The sequence below is a fragment of the Micromys minutus genome, assembly GCF_963924665.1.
Source record: "Micromys minutus genome assembly, chromosome: 15".
Classification (NCBI taxonomy): domain Eukaryota; kingdom Metazoa; phylum Chordata; class Mammalia; order Rodentia; family Muridae; genus Micromys; species Micromys minutus.
This window is the reverse complement of record NC_137984.1, coordinates 9,718,252-9,736,459: the sequence shown is the minus strand read 5'-3', so window position 1 is coordinate 9,736,459 and position 18,208 is coordinate 9,718,252. Positions and strand designations below refer to the sequence as shown.

General features: G+C 38.1%; 1 pseudogene across 1 annotated transcript; it reads left to right on the top strand.

Moving 5' to 3' along the window:
- The first annotated feature begins 1,848 nt into the window (after positions 1-1,848).
- Positions 1,849-3,273, top strand: LOC308430385 (bleomycin hydrolase-like; annotated as a pseudogene). Its single transcript has one exon. The product of its transcript is annotated as a bleomycin hydrolase-like (transcript).
- Positions 3,274-18,208: the final 14,935 nt, after the last annotated feature.

The following is an 18,208-nucleotide window of genomic DNA, read 5'->3' as shown; positions in this document are numbered from 1 at the left end:
AAACAGACCACCAGAGCTACACTAGAAACTGTCAGGAAAAAAAGTTGTGTTTCAATTCGGTAGTTTCCCCAAGGCCTGGTTACCATTCGTATTTTTAACTTACTTATTGAATTTTCACTCAAGTGCTCTGGGTTTCTGAAAATTGTCAAGCTGTTCCATTAGCAAGAGACGTGTGTTTGTATAATGGCAGGGCTGCGTGAGCCAACCAGAGTGACGTCTGTGCGGCAATTGTTAAAATCTTAACTGAGTATAATCTTGAATGTGATCAGCAACTGACCTAATATGATCAGTTTTTTGGAGAGTTTCTCCTACAATAACAAATAAAAAGGAGGTGATTGCTCCAAATAAATTGGCTATATGGCAAAATGGCCTCGGAGCTTATAGTAATAACATAAAGTAGCTTTCTAAATAAGGAACTTTATTTGAACACAATGTCTTTCCTTTATCAAGTGACATACTAGTAATTTTTTTGCATGTTTTTCACATTTTTTATTTGCATACATGGCATATTTACAGTTTCTCACAGTTTAAAAACTGTAAATATGTTAGAGTTAATAATTACTAATGATCTATTTATTTCAACTCATTTCCGGACTACAGAAAATATAGACATACGTTAAGTAAAGCAAAGAGGGTTTCAATGAATGCACTTACACATTTGCTTAAAAAATAAAGAGTTTCAACTCCTAGGAGTACATTTTCAAGAATTCATAGCATAAACTCATTGTGAGAGAGTTGCTGTAATTACATCCATAAGAGTGATGCCAAAGCTATTCTGACTCTTGGTTTATGTGTTTGCTATTACCGCATGCTTCGAGCATAAAATTATGTGTTAATCTGATTCTGACACCTCAGCCTGATCCGTGGAACAGTGACGATAACTGAGTTCAGGCAACACCCACTAATTATACCCTTCCCAAGATCATGCTCTGTCTTGTCCTGTAGAAGCCAACAAGACAAGTTACAAGGAATTTCCTGTCTGCTTTCTCTGAGAGTGAAAGGTTATTGCAGAAAAACAATGAGTGTGTAAGTAGAATTTCCTCTCTAGTAAATCTGATGGCGAAGGTGGAAATGAAAAGTGCTATAAGAATAAAGAGTTAAGAGCTGACAGCAGACAAAAGGAAGTAACAGAGTAGCGAGAAGAGCATAGGAAAGATGAGCAGGGAGCAGAGCCTCCTGTGATACACTGTGCCTGAATATTCATAATAGTTCCTCATGTGTTGCATACTAATTTTTAAAATAAAATGTAATTATAAGAAAAGAGTGCGAAGTTGAATTTTAGCAACCGTGTCTTTCTTAAATATCCATTATCACCTCTATGCACATCTAAGTGGCAGCACCTTCAGATGTTAATATTTTTACATATTTGTATGTGCAGAAATGAGCACATGATATATACAGAGACCTGGGAAAGAAAACAGTCATGTGTAAATTCATTGTCCTTCTGCATGTAAGTCATCTCTTCATAAAATGTCTTCTACCTTTTTGTGTGCATCACGCTAAACTTCTAACTCCAGTTACCTTTTTTTCCCCCTCATTTGTCTTACTCCTTCTTTCCTTTATGTGTGCAGACCTCTCCAATCCCAAGAGTTCATACTCTGGTCACGGGCAAAATAACACCAGGGTGGGAAGAAGGCAGGGATCTAGGTGTGTGGAAACCGAATTAATAGTGCTTGTTAGTTTTATTAAGTTGCACAAATAATACACTGTTCAGGTTGATTAATAGTCAATGATAATATGGCCTCTATTTAAAATGACCATTCAAAAATACTTTGGAATATATAGCAATGAGAAATGATAGTTTAATTTTTTTACATTTGTAAGGTGCACCCACAAGGCTTAGGCACCATGAACGATGGAAGACTACATTCGGAGAAGGTAGCTGATTTGATCCAGAACCTAAATTCTGGCGCTCGGGGCCTCAGTTGATACTTTTCCAGAATGTCCGGACCATCCAGGATCTGCGGGACATTTGTCTGAAGAGGGCCATGGTCCAGGCTGCTCAGCATGTGTTCCAGAACTTAGTGCCTCAGGAGCCAGTCACCAACCAGAAGAGCTCTGGAATGATGCTGGAATTTTCTTGTTTGAATGTCATGCAACTTCCATTCATGAAAAAAAATTTAACATTGAAGAATTTGAGTTTAGTCAGTCTTTCCTGTTTTTTCTTGGAGGGCAGAGTGGAGAACAAGGTTGAACTTGAATGCTGTGATTTCTTCTTTCATGCTTTTGTGGACACAGCCCAGAAAAAAAAAAAAAAAAAAAAGAGCCGGAAGATGGGAGACTGGTGTGGTGCAGTATTTGCCCATAAACCCAACAAACGATGGTAGACAATGGGACATGCTTATCAATATTGTTGAAAAATATGGTGTTGTCCCTAAGAAATGCTTCCCTGAATCACATATGACAGAGGCCACCAGAAGAATGAAGAATATTCTGAATCACAAGATGAAAGAATTCTGTATATGGCTTTGGAACCTGGTAAACAGTGGAGTAACCAAAGGGACAGACATCTCATCTACTACACAAGATGGCGTGATGGAGGAGATATTCAGAGTGGTGGGTATCTGTTTGGGTAACCCACCAGAAACCTTCACATGAGAGTATTGAGACAAAGATAAAAATCACCACAGGGTTGGCCCCATTACACCCTTGCAGTTTTACAAGGAACACGTGAAGTTACAATTCACTATGGAAGATAAGATATGTTTTCTTAATGACCCAAGGCCCTAGCACAAGTACAAAAAATTGTACATGGTAGACTACTTGAGCCATAGAGTTGGAGGGAGAAAATTGCTGTATAACAACTGCCAGCCCATTGATTTTTTGAAAAAGATTGCTGCTGCCTCCATCAAAGATGGAGAGGCTGTGGGGTTTGCCTGTGGTGTTAGAAAACACTTCATTGGCAAACTGAGCCTCAGTGAGATCAATGTCTATGGCCACAAGTTAGTGCTCAATGTCTCCATGAAGAACATGATTTACAGAGCTGAGAGGTTGGCTTTAGGTGAATCACTCATGACCCATGCCATGTCCTTCACGGCTCTCTCAGAGAAAGATGACCAGGAAGGTACATTTGTGAAATGGAGAGTAGATAAGTTGTGGGGTGAATACCATGGCCACAAAGGCTATATGTGCATTACCCACAAGTGGTTCTCTGAGTATGTCTATAAGGTGGTGGCAGACAAGAACCATGTCCCAGAATAAGTGCTGGCTGTGTTAGAGCAGGAGCCCATTGTCCTGCTGGCGTGGAACCCCATGGGAACTTTGGCTGAATGAGTGAATGAGCTCCTTATCTCATTCCTCCTCCAATGGGATCAGATGTAGCTGCCAAGAACAGATCCAGAGACTGAAACCAAAGTTACATGGGTGGCTGTTCCCCCAGGTTGCAGTTATACTCTCGGGTTACCAGTCTCCTCCCAGGACCCTCTTTGAGAAAAATGCTTTATACTGAAACAAAATATTCATAAAGGAAAAATAAAGGATTGGGGCCTCCTGTCTGCTAAACTCACCTCTGATGGCTCAGGATCTCTTAGCATTTAATTGGATGTAATTGTCCTACTGTCATGGTCTTTGTGTTTGTAGTAAGACAGAATAATATGAGCTGGTGAGGTGTATGGAGTACAAACAATCCTGGGCTCCTTGTTCCTAGAGTAGAATATGGGAGGGTTAGCTAGGATTTGAACTATCAATGCTGCATGCTGCCTCACATGTCACTGTCCTCCTTACCTCGCACACACTGAATTCAACTTCCATAGGATCGTTTCATGTGACTCTAAAAGCTGGAGTATAGAAGGTTGGTTGGGTCTGACAAAATTCCTTCCTGTTCTGAACTGTGGGGCTCACTTGAGCCGGGTTAAACAGGGTTAGAGAAATCCTTGTCAGGGGTTCAACTGTAATCACTAGGGGCACCCTATTGAATGCTTTATTGTCTGTCTCTCCATTGAGGTTTAGGTGGGGAGAAAAAGTGGTGCACATTCATTCTTATAAGTCATTGGTGTTGAGAAGCTTTTGAACAAAATACTTACTAAATGAGAGAAAATAAAAAGCACCCATAATTGGTTTCCATGGTATCTGGATTAATTCACATTACTACAAGCAAGTTTTTCCTCTGTTTTTGTGAATTTTGCTGTTTTTTTCCTTTTTTGCTTTCTTTATGTTACTAATCACTAAAGAAGTACAATAAAATGTTCGTGTAAGTTTGGTTCACATTTCCCAAAACTATTGCTACATAATAAAATTATAAATGAATAGGAAAAGAAACTACAGAAAATGTATAAATTGAACAAAATTGAACAATACACTATTAGATGAAAAATTTATCATCAAATGCATTAGGCAATATAAGTTAGAAGTCCTAGAACAAAAGATAAAAATATAACTTATTGGAACGTGTAGAATAAAGTAAAAGAATCTAGAGGTATTTTTATAACATTAGGTACCTACATGGAAAAACAGAGTCCTCACAAGAACTTGATGTACCTTAAGAGCTTAGGAACCAAATAAACAAACAAAAAATAAGTTGACAAAAGACATAATAAAGACCAAAACAACACTAATAAAACAGAAAACAAAAATAAATAAATATAAAAATGTCAATGTACTGAAGAGTTGGTTCGTTGGTTCTTCAAAAATAAATAAATAAATAAAAACAAAGAATATAAACATACCCTAGGCTAAATTATCCATATCAACAACAGAGACTTTGAAATTAACAAATGTAGAGCTGAAAACAAAGAGGTTACAATAGACATAAATGATATTTACAGCACCATTTGGTTATATTTTTGAAATCCTATAAGCTAAAAATAAATTGAAAATTTCAGAAGAAATGAATACTTATAACTGAAATAATTTTCAAGAAAGTAAAACTTATTTCAATAGATCACTAATGAGTAATGAGATTAAAATAATAATATACCCCAATCAAAGCATATCTGAGTGAATTTACTTCTAAGTTTTATGTAAATTTTTAAAGATCTAAAACCAGTGTCTTATTATAATATTTTCCATATAAAGTAGAAGGAATGGCACAAGCTCTTTTATTGTCTACATTATTCTAATAGCAAACCTAAAAAAAAGATAATAACCAAAGAAAACTACAGGCAAAACTCTACATGAATATTAATATAATTTGGTAGTTTGAATTAGAATGATCCCATAGTCTCATCAAATTGAATGCTTATTCTCTAGGTAGTGACTCAATTAGGACATGTGACCTTCTTAGAACACCTGTGGTATTGTTGGAAAAATATGTCACTGGGGTGGCTTTAAGATTTCAAAGGCTCATATCAGATCCAGTGTCCCTCTTTCTTCCTGGTATCTTCAGATCCAGATGAAAAGCTCTCTAGCTATTTCTCCAGCACCATGTCTGTCTTCATATTTCCATGCTTCCCACCATGATGATCATCAACCAAAACTCTGAACTATATAAACAATACCCAGTTAAATGCTTTCTTGTAAAAGATTCATATTCATCCCATAAGCCTGTGTCTTTGAAGAATTAAATTTCACTGATATTGTGAGATATTAAAGACCAATCAGTGGTAATTGATACATGTTCATATTGTTGGTAGTAGTAGTAGTAGTTGTAGTAGTAGTAGTAGTATGTGGTGTGTGTGTGTGTATGTGTGTGTGTGTGTGTGTGTGTGTGTGTGTAGTGTGTGTGTGTGTGTGTGTGTGTGTGTGTGTGTGTGTGTGTGTGTGTGGATTTCTCATCTTTTTGATTTGCTAGTATGGAATTATTTTTTCATATGTTTTCATTTTTTAAACATGCGTTTTCTTTGGTATAGTTAACTTTCTTTTTCTTTCACCTTTTTTAAATTAGATACTCTGTATTTACATTTGAGATGTTATCCCTTACTCTGCCCCACTTTCATACCCTCTCCCCCTCCAGTTGCCTTCACAAAGGTGCACTACCTTCTGATCCCCTTCTCCACCCTGTTGCCTTCATATTCCCCTACGTTGGGAAAGTGTGCCCTCTCTGGATCAAAAGTCTCTTTCACATTGATGCCAGACACTGCTATCTTCAACTACACACACAACTGGATCAATAGGTCTCTCAAAGTGTACACAAAGGTTGGTGTTTTACTCCATGGGAGTTATGAAGGGTTTGGTTGGTTGATAATGTTATTTTCCCATGCGGTTGCAAACCCTTTCAGCTCCTTAGGTTTTTTCTTTAGTAACCCCATTGGGTTCCCCAAGTTCAGACTGATGGTTACCTGCAAGTAAGCTCAGCTGTATCTGTATGACTCTAGCATAGTCCTGAGTGAGCATCTCTGTCTGGTTCCCACCAATAAATACTTTTGGAATCAGCGATAGTGCTTGGAATTGGAGACTGCATATGTGATGAATCCCCAGGTCAGGCAGCTTCTTTTCTTCAATCCCTGCTCCACTATTTAACCTTGCATTTCCTACCATGAGAGTTTTGTTCTCTTTGCTAAGAAGGACTGTGGTATCCCCATTTTGGCCTTCCTCCTTTTTGAGCTTCATAATGTCTGTGAATTGTTTCTTGGATATTGGGTATTCAGAGCTTTCTGAGGCTAGAATCCTCATATCACTGGGTGCACACTATGTGTGTGCTTATGTGACTGGTTTACCTCACTCAGGATGATAGTCTCTAGTTCCATCCTTTTGCCTATGAATTTCATGAAGTCACTGATGCTAATAGCTGAGTAGTACTCCATTGTGTAAATGTACCACATTTTCTGTATCCATTCAGTTGTTGATGGACATCTGGGTTCTTTCCTGCTTCTGGCTATTATAAATAAGGATTCTATAAACATGGTGGAGTATGTGTTTTTATTATATGTTGGAGCATCTTTGGGGTATATGTCCAGGAGTGGGATACCTGAGCTTTCAGGTAGTACTATGTCCAATTTTCTGTGGAATGGCCAGACTGATTTCCATAGTGGTTTTGTCAGCTTGTAACCCCACCAACAGTGGAGGAGTGTTCCTCATTCTCCACGTCCTCACCAGCATCTGCTATAAGTTTTTGATCTTAGACATTCTGACTGGTGTGCGGTAGAGTCACAGGGTTGTTTTGATTTGCCATTCCTTGATGACTAGGATGTTGAGCATTTCTTTAGATGATTCTCAGCCATGCATTGTTCCTTTGTTTAGTTCTGTACCCCATTTTAATAGGATTAGTTGATTCTCTGTAGTATAGCTTCCTGAGTTCTTTGTATATATTGGATACTAGCCCTCTATCAAATGTAGAACTGGTAAAGATCCTTTCCAAATCTGTTGGCTTCTGTTTTGTCTTCTTAACAGTGTCCTTAGCCTTATAGAAACTTTGCAATTTCATGAGGTCCCATTTATCAATTCTTGGTCATAGAGAATAAGCCATTGGTGTTCTGTTCAGGAAATTTTCCCCAGTGCCTATGTGTTCTAAGCTTACCCCCACATCTTCTCATAATTTCAGTGTGCCTGGTTTTATGAGGGGTACTTTGATCCTCTAGGACTTAAGCTTTGTACAAGGAGATAAGAAAGGATTGATTTGCATTCTTCTGCATGCTGACTGCCAGTTGAAACGACACCATTGGTTGAAGAGGCTGTCCTTTTTCCATTGAATGTTTTTAGCTTCTTTATCAAAGATCAAGTGACCATAGGTGTGTGGGTTCATTTCTGGGTCCTCAATTCTGTTCCATTGATCTACCTGCCTATTTCTGTACCAATACCATGCAGCTTTTATCCCAATTGCTTTATAATAATGCTTGAGATCAGGGATGGTGATTCTCCCAGAAGTGTTTTTATTCTTGAGTATAAATTTATCTATTCTAGGTTTTTTTTGTTTTGTTTTGTTTTTTCAAATTAATTTGCAAATTGCTTTTTCCAACTCTATGAAGAATTGAGTACACACAGACCCACCTAAGAATTATCTGGATTCATAAATAAAACACACATAGACACACACACTCACACACACACAGACACACACACATACACACACACACACTCACACACACACTCACACACACAGACACACACACACACACACACACACACACACACACACACACACAAATTAATTTTAATATGCATTGACAAGCATTTCAAATCCTTTCTCCCAGCTAGCAAATACAGGTATTCAGGAGATAATTATCCTTTAAGGTCTATATTTCATCTCTGCTACCTCAGACCCAATCAGAAGTATATTCACTAGAGCCACCTACCACATCTTTACATGGTTGGACCTCTATGCCTCTCTTATGGTAATTGTCCTCCTTTCTCCTTCTCTTTCCCAACCCAGGGAATCCTAAATATCCTTCCTCTGGTGATTCTATGTCTGTCAGTTTTACCTAGGAATTAGCTGCTGGCATCTTTATTTACCAATCAGAGATAACTGGGGACAGGGCCCCTCAATGTCTTATGTGTAGACATTCATGTAAGAGTTTTGGGGACCAAAATTAACATTATAACACAAGCATCCTTGTGCCAGGCCCACTTTAGGAATCATCAATGGTCATGAAGAATGTAAAGAGATTTTCAATATCCTTCGTCATTAGGAAACTGTTTTTCACCTATGCTTATAGAGTGTTGGTTGTTGCCATTGCTATAACTGAAAGAAGACTGAAGACAATTTTATATTCAGTGTAGCTGTCAGTATAATAACACTGATACACAGCAACCCTGAAGATGCAAAATGACAGGAGAGAGAGATGGAAATACTTGTCCATTTGATTTTATTGAAAGCTTTTTAATGATTTATATGCCACCACACAGCTTACCTTTTGTCTGTGTATGACCTATTAATGGTAGCCGCATTTTAAAAAATACCACACTCTTATAGAGAACGTTATTTTTTTCCCATTAGAACACAAGCTCTTAAATCCATTATCCATTTTTGCATTCCTTACCCATGCAATCTATCTCTTTACTTCAACTCTATTGATGCCACATTCAGAAACTGAATCTGTTCCCTAAGTTAGTCTCTAACCTCTCACATTATTTGAAATGAAGTTTAGCACTTAGAAACTCACTCAAGAAAAAGACTTTCCTTCATAAGATTTTTATCACACAAGCACATATATTGCAAGGTTGCTTACCAGTGAGATCCTAGCCTGCTTTAAAGAATTACAGAACAAAATTACTGATGTTAACACAGGTCCTTTCTTAAGATGCTGACCCAAAATTATGTCTTGGCTTTGTTACCCTCATGGTATACAGTGGGTAGAGAGGGACTGATGTCTAGTTTATGAAGTTAAGAGATGTTGAAAGAAATTCTGAGAAAAGCAAATGGATTTTAGGTCCCTGAAAACATATACCTACATAAGTATAAAACAGTATGATTTTAGTTTTAAACTATTTTGGTTATTTCTAAGAGAAACTATCTTTATGATACACAATTCTCAATATGTTGAATGATCTACGTGGGTGTCAGTGTAAAAGTTGAACTTTGGCATAGATGAAGTAATCACAAAAAAGAGCATGGTATTTAGATGTGAGAGAAGTAGAAAGAAGATAATTAAATGTCCCCTCTCCCTGCTACCATCTTTCTTATCTGTCTTTCAGTATTTTTCTTCATGACTGTGATGCTCTGTTTTTGATTCTCCTTCCTATATCATGGTCTATCAGATTGGACTCGTTCTCCAGGCAAAATTCTGCGTGATTGCTGCTTTCCTTTTCAGTGGCACATTGTTATATGCTTGCTGATGTGCAGTATCTCAAAAATAATTTTCACAAAATTATCAGCCTTCTAGTACTTTACAATAGGCAAGTAGACCACTCCCATTGACTCCTTATTGACATAATCCACACATTGGTCTGGACTGTGAACATTTAAATTAAATTAAAACCCTCATACATAAAAGTGTAGCAGCTTTATTTATAATAGCAAGAAGCTGGAAAGAGCCCATATGTCCCTCAAAAGTGGAATAGATACAGAAAAATTGGTATATTTACACAATAGAGTACTACTCAGATATTAAAAACAAATACTTCATGAAATTCGAAGGCAAATGGATGTTACTAGAAACTATCATCCGGAGTAAGTTAACACAGTTAAAATGAACACACATGGTACCTACTCACTGATAAGTGCCTATTAGACCAGAAGCTCAGAATATACAAGATAAAATTCACAGATCATATGAAACTCAAAAAGAAGTAAGACCAACATTTGGATGCTTCAGCCCTACTTAGAAGGGGGAACAAAATACACATGAGAGGAAATGCAGGGACAAAGAGAGGAAAAGAGCCTGAAGGAAAGGCCATCAAGAGACTGCCCCCACCTGGGAATCCACTCCATATGCAGTCACCATACCAAGTCACTATTGCTGATGCCAAGAAATGCTTGCTGTCAGCAGTCTGATATGGATGTCTCCTGAGAGGTTCTGCCAGAATGTTACTGATACAGATGAGGATGTGTGTAGCGAATCATCAGATTAAGCATGGGAACCACAATGAACTAGCTAGAAAAAGGACTGAAGGAGTTGAATGGGATTGCAACTCCATAGGAAGAACCACAAAAAATAAATATAAAAAATATAAATGAAAAAATATCAGCCAACCAAACACCCCCAGAGCACCCAGGGACTATACCACCATCTAAAGGGAACCCATGGTTCCAGATGCCTATGTAGAAGAGGATGACATTGTCTGGCATTAATAGGGGAAGCCCTTTGTCCTTTGAGGGCTTGTTTGGCCAGTGTAGGGAAATGCTATGGTGTTGAGGTAGAGGTGGGGTTGTGTGTTTGGGGGAAACATTCTAATAGAAGTGGTGGGAGTAGGGAACCAGGAACGGGGATAACATTTGAAATGTAAATACATAAAATATTCAATAAAAATGAAAAAAGGAAGCAAAGTAAAAAAAGTGTCTGAAACATAAGCACAAAGATTAATTTTTTATAATGTAGTCATATCAAGAAATAAAAATCATTGTACCTCAAACCCTTTGTTTACACTGTTTTAAATATTGCCATTACTATTTTGATTTTTAATACCACTAATGAGTTTTAAATATTTCTGAACTCTCTTCTGTATAGTATATATCCTTTTGTTCTTTATATATCTGCTCAAACAATGCCTTTGTGATAAATGAGTAGCTGTGCATAGCTCTTTCATTTTATTGGTGTAGAATGCTTTCCTCTAGTATATTGTGTGTATGTGTATGTGTGTGTGTGTGTGTATGTGTGTGTGTGTGTGTGTGTGTGTGTGTGTGTGTGTGTGTGCGTGTTTGTGTATACACACAGAGGAGCATTCCCTGATTTGAAACTATTACTATTGGGTTTTCTATAAATAGTTCCATATGTTTGTTGAAAAATATATGTGCACATTCTGTTAGGTTATCTATCTAGAAGCTAAATTATCCACTAACAGTTTATTATATCTACACATATATTCATTCAAAGAAAGTCATCCTGTAACACAGTTTTTCAAAGTCATTTTTAAAGAAGTTCACTGACAACATCTAATCATTCAACGTCATGACACACATTTCCATTTGCTTTCTTCTAGCTACTCACATCTAGGTACACTCGTCTGCTTCTGTTAGATTTTATTTTCCTGGAAACTATGAATGTAAGCCCCCTTTTCAGTGCGTTGGTCCTATTGACACATATTTATGTAAAGTGTATCTATAAAAATTCTCTAATTTATATGATCTTGATCTTGTTCCTATTTTAACTGGTTTGCTACCATTCATTCTATGTTATGATGAACAATATTTACATAAATCCATTGAATATATCTTCAAACATGTGGTCAATATGTTTGACTGCCTTCTTAGTGAGGCAATAAAATAAAATATTTTTATTTAAACCGACTCAATGTTTTTGCCGTTTTGCTCCATTTCCACAAAACAATATAATAACCTTGAAATGTTTTCCCAACCCCAACAGATTTGATGCTTTGTTTTTCATATTTACAGACTTCTACTATGACTAAAACTCTGCATTCATTTTATCAATGTACATTCAACTTAGTCTAAAAAGAATATTTTAACAATATTAAAATCATTTTTTTCGATTCTATCTCTATTTATCTCTCTATCTATCTATCATCTATCCTATAAGAAATATAGTGATGTATAGATCAGACAAAATAATAGCATACCAAATCTAGTTAGATAAACCAAGTTTAATTGGGGTTACTTACAGTAACATTGATGAGGAGTTCTTTAAAAAATCAAGGGTTACTTATGACTAGTTACAATGCTAAAGGAAAATCTCTTTCTTCACAAAAGCCTTTAACATACTTATGAATCCTTGGGCATAGGAGCAGCCACTCGAGTACTTCTTTAAATCCTGTTCAGTATTCTGCGAGTGATGCTATCACTGAAGATGTGAAAGGGTAATGGCTTCACTTGATTGCTTAGGACACAGCATTTCACAACACTATCATTTTGTTACTGGAATTCATGTCAGACCTAAGTTCACCCTCTCTCACTGAAGTCAGACAAGACACTCCTCTCTTACACATGTAGCAAGGCCATGAACCAGACCATGAATGCTTACTGGCTGGTGGCTTAGTCCCTGGGAGCACTGAAGGGAGCTGCTAATTGATTCACTTCAGCTCCTTCAGTCATTCCTCTAACTCTTCCATAAGGATTCCTAGGCTCAGTCCCATGGTTAACTGTAAGTATCTGCATCTGTCTAAGTCAGATGTTGGTAGAGCTTTTCAAAGGAGAGGCCCCTGTCTGCAAGCACAGCATGGCATCAGCAATAGTGTCAGGGTTTGGTGACTGCCCATGGGTAAAAACATTTGAGATGGGTGGGTGGCCCCAACCCACAACGGGATTGGGATATACTTACTAGAGGTGGTCTTTTCAGGTTCTATTGCTCCATTGTTGGGCATTTCAGCTAATGTCATCCCCATGGACTCCTGGAAGGCTATCAGATCCTGGGTCCTTGGGCCTTTCTAGAGGTTCCCCCAATGTCTATCCTATATTTCTATTCATTTTCCTAGCCCTATGTGGTTTTCTGTTGTCTCCCCCCATACCCGATTCTGCCTCCCTTTTTCTTCCCCCACCCTCCCCTCTCCTCTTGATTATTTTTCTTCCTTCTAAGTTGGATTGAAGCATTCATACTTAAGCCTTTCTTCTTGTGAAGCTTCATATGGTCTGAGTTGTATCATGGGTATTCTGAACATTTTGACTAGCATCTACTTCTCAGTGAGTATATACCATTTTGTCCTTTTTGGTCTGTGTGATGTCACGTAGGATGATATTTTCCAGTCATATCCATATGCCTTCAAAATTCATGATGTCCTAATTTTTGATAGCTGAGTAGTATTCTGTTCTGTTAATATACCACATATGTTGTATCAATTATTCAGTTGAGGGACAGATGGTTGTTTCCAGGTTCTGGCTATTATAAAATGAATGCTATGAACATAGTGGATCATGTTCTTATGATATACTGGAGCATCTGTTGGGTATATGACTAAGGGTGTCATAGCTGTGTCTTTAGGTAGAACTATTTTCAATTTTCTGATGAACTGCCTGATTAATTTCTAAACTGGTTGTACCAGTTTGCAATCCCACCAGAAATTGAGAAATTTTATTCTTTCTCTACATCTTTGTGATCAGCATCCGTTTTTGCTGGAATTTTTAATTTTAGCTATTCTGATTGGTGTAAGGTAGAATATCAGGATTGTTTTGATTTGCATTTCCTTGGTAACTAAAGATGTTGAACACTTCTTTACTTGTTTCTTGGACACTCAAGATTCAAGATTCCTCCATTTAGAATTTTCCATTTAGGGCTTAGCCCATTTTTAAAATTGTCTTTAATCTTTTTTTTATAGTCCAGTCTTTATCCTCTGCCCAATCTGCCCTTCTACAATTGCTCCTTCTATTTGTCTTCCCTCTCTCCAAGATGACATATCCCTGTAACCCATCCAGCCAGGCCTCCCCACTCCCTGTGATCTAATTTCTCCTAAAGGGTTGTGTGCTTTTTCTCCCACTGAGGCTAGACCAGAGGCTAGACCAGGCAGTCCTCAGGTGTATATGTGTATGAGCCTTGTACCAGCTAGTTTAAACTGCCAGGATGGTGGTTCAGTTTCTGAGAGATCTCAGGAGTATGGGTTAATTGAAGTTGCTATTGTTGATTTTCTTATGGGGTTTCCCTCCTCCACAACTTCTTCCAGCCTTTTCCTCTAAATCAACTACAGATGTCCCTGGCTTCTGTCCATGGTTGGGTGTATTTACATCTGTCTCTGTCACCTGCTTATCAGGCCTCACTGAGGGCTGTCAAGCTAGGCTCCTGTCTCTAAGCACAGCATAGCATCAGTAATAGTGTTAGCCCTTGGATCCTCCCCTTGAGATGAATCCCAATTTGGGCCTGTTCCTAAACCTTTTTCTTCATCTCTTCTCCATTTTTGGAGTTCTTTTAGATAGGAACAAGACTGGGTCAGCGTTTTTGACTGTGATATGGCAACCCAATCCCTCCACTTGATGCCCTGGCTTTCTACTGGAGATGAACTCTAAGAGAGATGGTTGGCCACTTCATATAAACCCCTTCCCTTTGAGTCCTAAGAGTCGCTCACCTCTGCAATTTCTGGTACAATCCAAAGGCAATCCCCCACTCCTACCTCCCAAGGTTGCCTGTTTCCATTCATTCTGCTGGCCCTCAAGGCTTCACTTCTGTCACCTGCCCCCAAACCTTGAGCCCATTGGTTTCGTAACCTTCTTGAGTTCTGTGGTTTGTATCTGGGGTATTCTGTACTTTTTGTTGGTTGATATCCACTTGTTAGTGAGTACATACCATGTCCTTTAGGTTCTAAGTCACCTCACTAAGGATAACATTGTCTACTTTTTTTTGCCTGAAAAACTTAAGGTTATTTGGTTTTCTGGAGTATGACTTTTTGAATTCTTTGTATATTTTGAACATTAGCCCTGTATCAGATGTAGGGATAATGATGATCCTTTCCCAATCTGTAGTTTGTCATTGTCTTGTTGACAGTGTCCTTTGCCTTACAGAAGCTTTTCAGTTTCATTAGGTCCCAATTGTCAATTGTTGATCCTATCACTTGAGCTATTTCTGATCTGTTCAGGAAAATTTCCTCTGTGCCAATATATTCGGGCCTATTTCACACTTCTGTTTTCTATTAGATTCAGTGGTTTTATGTGGAGGTCCTTGATCTACCTGGACTTGAGATTTGTACAAGGTAATAAATATGGATCAATTTGCATTCTTCTATATGCAGTGTGTCAGTAATCCCAGCACCACTGGTTGAAGATGTATTCTCTTTTCCATTGTATGGTTTTCTTGGCTTCTTTGTCAAAGATCAAGTGGCCATAGGTATGTGGGCTTAGTTCTAGGTCTTCAATTCTATTTCACGGATCAACTTTCCTGTCTTTGTGCCAATACAAATGTGTTTTTATTACTATTTTTCATAGTACAGTTTGATGTCAGGGATGGTGGTTCCCCCACAAGATCTTTTATTGGAGAGAATATCAGGAACAAAAGCAGGCTGTATATTCTGTATTTGTTCAGTATAGTACTCAAAGTTCTAGTTAGAGCAATTAGACAACACAAGGAGTTCAAAGGGATACAAACTGAAAAGAAAGAATCAAGGTAACTTATTTGTGGATGATATTGTAGTATGTATAAGCCCCCCCCCAAATTCTACCAGAGAATTCCAACAGCTAAAAAAACAACTTCAGCAATGTGATAGGATATTAAACTAACTTTGGAAAATCAGTAGCCTTCTTTTATACAAAGGATAAATAAGCTGATATAGAAATTAGGGAAACAACACCATTTACAATAGTCACAATTAATATAAAATATTTTGGTATAACTTTAACAAACCAAGTGAAACATTCATATGAATAGAGCCGGAAGCCCTGAAAAACAAATGTCAAATACTTCAGAAGATGGAAAGATATCCTGTGCTCACGAATCACTGGGATTTTCTAGTAAAAATGGTCATCTTATCAAAGGAAATCTACAGATTCAATGCAATTCCCATCAACATTCCAACCCAATTCATCACAGAGATGAAAAGAGTAATTCTAAACTTCAAATAGAATAACAGATTTCATTCCTTTAAAGAGCATATGAAGATATAACCTAGTCAATGAAGGCTAGAGCCAGTCTCCTCTTGCTTTACAGCAGAAAACATGAGGACTTCTTACCCTGATGTCTGTCATTTTTGTGAATAGTGCATCACCTTTATAAATAATATAGTTTTGCCCAATTAAAACACATTTATTGGAATGAAATCTCTTCCTTTTTCACCCCCAAACTTATTTCTTATGCTAGCAATCTGGATTTAATATTTTGATAAATTGATTATCTTTTTCAATTGAAATCTCTTGTCTGTTTTATACCATAAATGTACTTATGATCTAATGTAAACTATCACCATTTGCTTTAGCATTTGCTTGGTACCTCTTGCATCCTGATCCTTGACTCTGCCAGCTAAGCATAGACTTCAGCATAATTAACATTTACTCTCAAGACTGATGAAGTAGATTTTAACACTCCATTCATACACCTATACTTTCTATTGTGAACCAAATTTAAAGATTCTTGTTACTTTGGATGGCGCCTCAATCCTTTCTGCAACTCATGCCTGAGAATCTCAAAAAACAAAACCTAAGTTTGCTCACAGCAAAGATATTCTCTTTTCCTGCATCCCCAAAAGTTAGACTTTTCCCAGTCAAATAGCCCCGAACCCACCCAGTAATAAGATTGTATCTTCAAACATAAATAAATTTTATATATGACTGTCATAAAGCAATGAGCTGCTACTGATTTTTGAGAAGCATATATCTTTGCACTTGACTTTCTTCTGAGTGCCTTTCTCCCACTAACTCCTTTTTTAAAGTCTACAGTAGTCACCAAAGTAGTTTTGCTTTGTAACCGAGAGGGTCCTGAAATCCTTTTGAACATCTAATCACAAATCTGGGTTTGGCCTGTGTCAAAGTCCTTAAAACTCTAGAATTCTTCAGGATGCTTAAGTGAATGTTAGAAAGATATGCCTCTTTAACCCATGTTGCAAAACACTCATTCTAGGATTCAGGACAATTAAAAAAAAAAAGATGATGATGATTTCAGAGTCAATCTGGACTATAGCTGCATAGGGAGACCTTGCCTCAAACACACACAAGGAAAGGAAACTTTAACCTAGTAGTTTTTTGGTTTTTGCATCTTCTCTGACTGTTTAGTCTATGTTTTCTATGTTGTCTTTGGTCCCTGAGGTTCTCTTTTCCATTTCTTGTAGTCTGTTGCTGATGCTTGTATCTGTGACTCCTGATTTATTTTTTGGCTTTTCATCTCCAGGATTGTCTCTTTTTGTGTTTTCTTTATTGTTTCTATTTCCATTTTCAATTTCTTTATCTGTTTGGTTGTGTTTTCCTGTAGCTCTTTGAATGATTTTTCCTGGTTTTCCTGAAATTGTTTAAGGGAGTTATTTATGCGCTTCTCTAAGATCTCCATCATCATCATGAAGTATGATTTCAAGTCTAAGTCTTGTTTTTCTGGTGTGTTTGATAATCTACTACTTGCTGTGGTAGGAGAGCTGGATGCTTAAGTTGACAGGTTGTCTTGGTTTCAATTGCTTAGGTATTTTTGCTTTTCTCTTGCTATCATGTTCTCTGTGATGATAGGTGATCTTGTTGTCTCTGGGTGGAGCCTGCCTCTCCTGTGGAACTGAGGGTCCCTGGGCTCAGGAAAGAAATTGTTTCTGTGTGTTTGGCTCTTTGTAGGCAGGCAGTGAGTTCTGATTGCAGTGACTCTGTTCTGTCTCTGTGGGCTCAGGAGGGAGATCTCTTATGAGGCAATTCTGGGCTCTCAGCCATGTGCAAGTGGGTCCTGAGCCTTGATGGCAGACACCCTGCACTCTTGCTGGGCCTGAAATGACCCAATCCAGGAGTGCACTATGCCAGTTGGCCTCTAGGGCCTTCTGGCTATCCCTCCCAGGAGTCCCTAAAGGGTGTATGGCAAACTCTTTTTGGATTCAATCAGAAGAGTACTTGCAAGGCTGTTCAGGGGTCTCAGCTGTTTGTGGGTAGGTACTAAGTCTTGATGGCAGTCACCTGGCTTTCTCTTGTGGGCTCAGAGCACTTGCAAGGCTTCTCTGAGGGCTCAGTCATGTGCAGAAGGGTGAAAAGCATTCCTGCCTCTCTTCCAGCCTTCCACGGACATGTGCACAGGCAGACCGACCATTCTGATGCAAGTGGGCTGGGTCTGGCCTTGGGCTAGAAGTGTGTACCCCTGTTCAGTCCTGCTGCTTGAACCTCAAGAGTTCTGTGCAGCCTTTCCTGGTG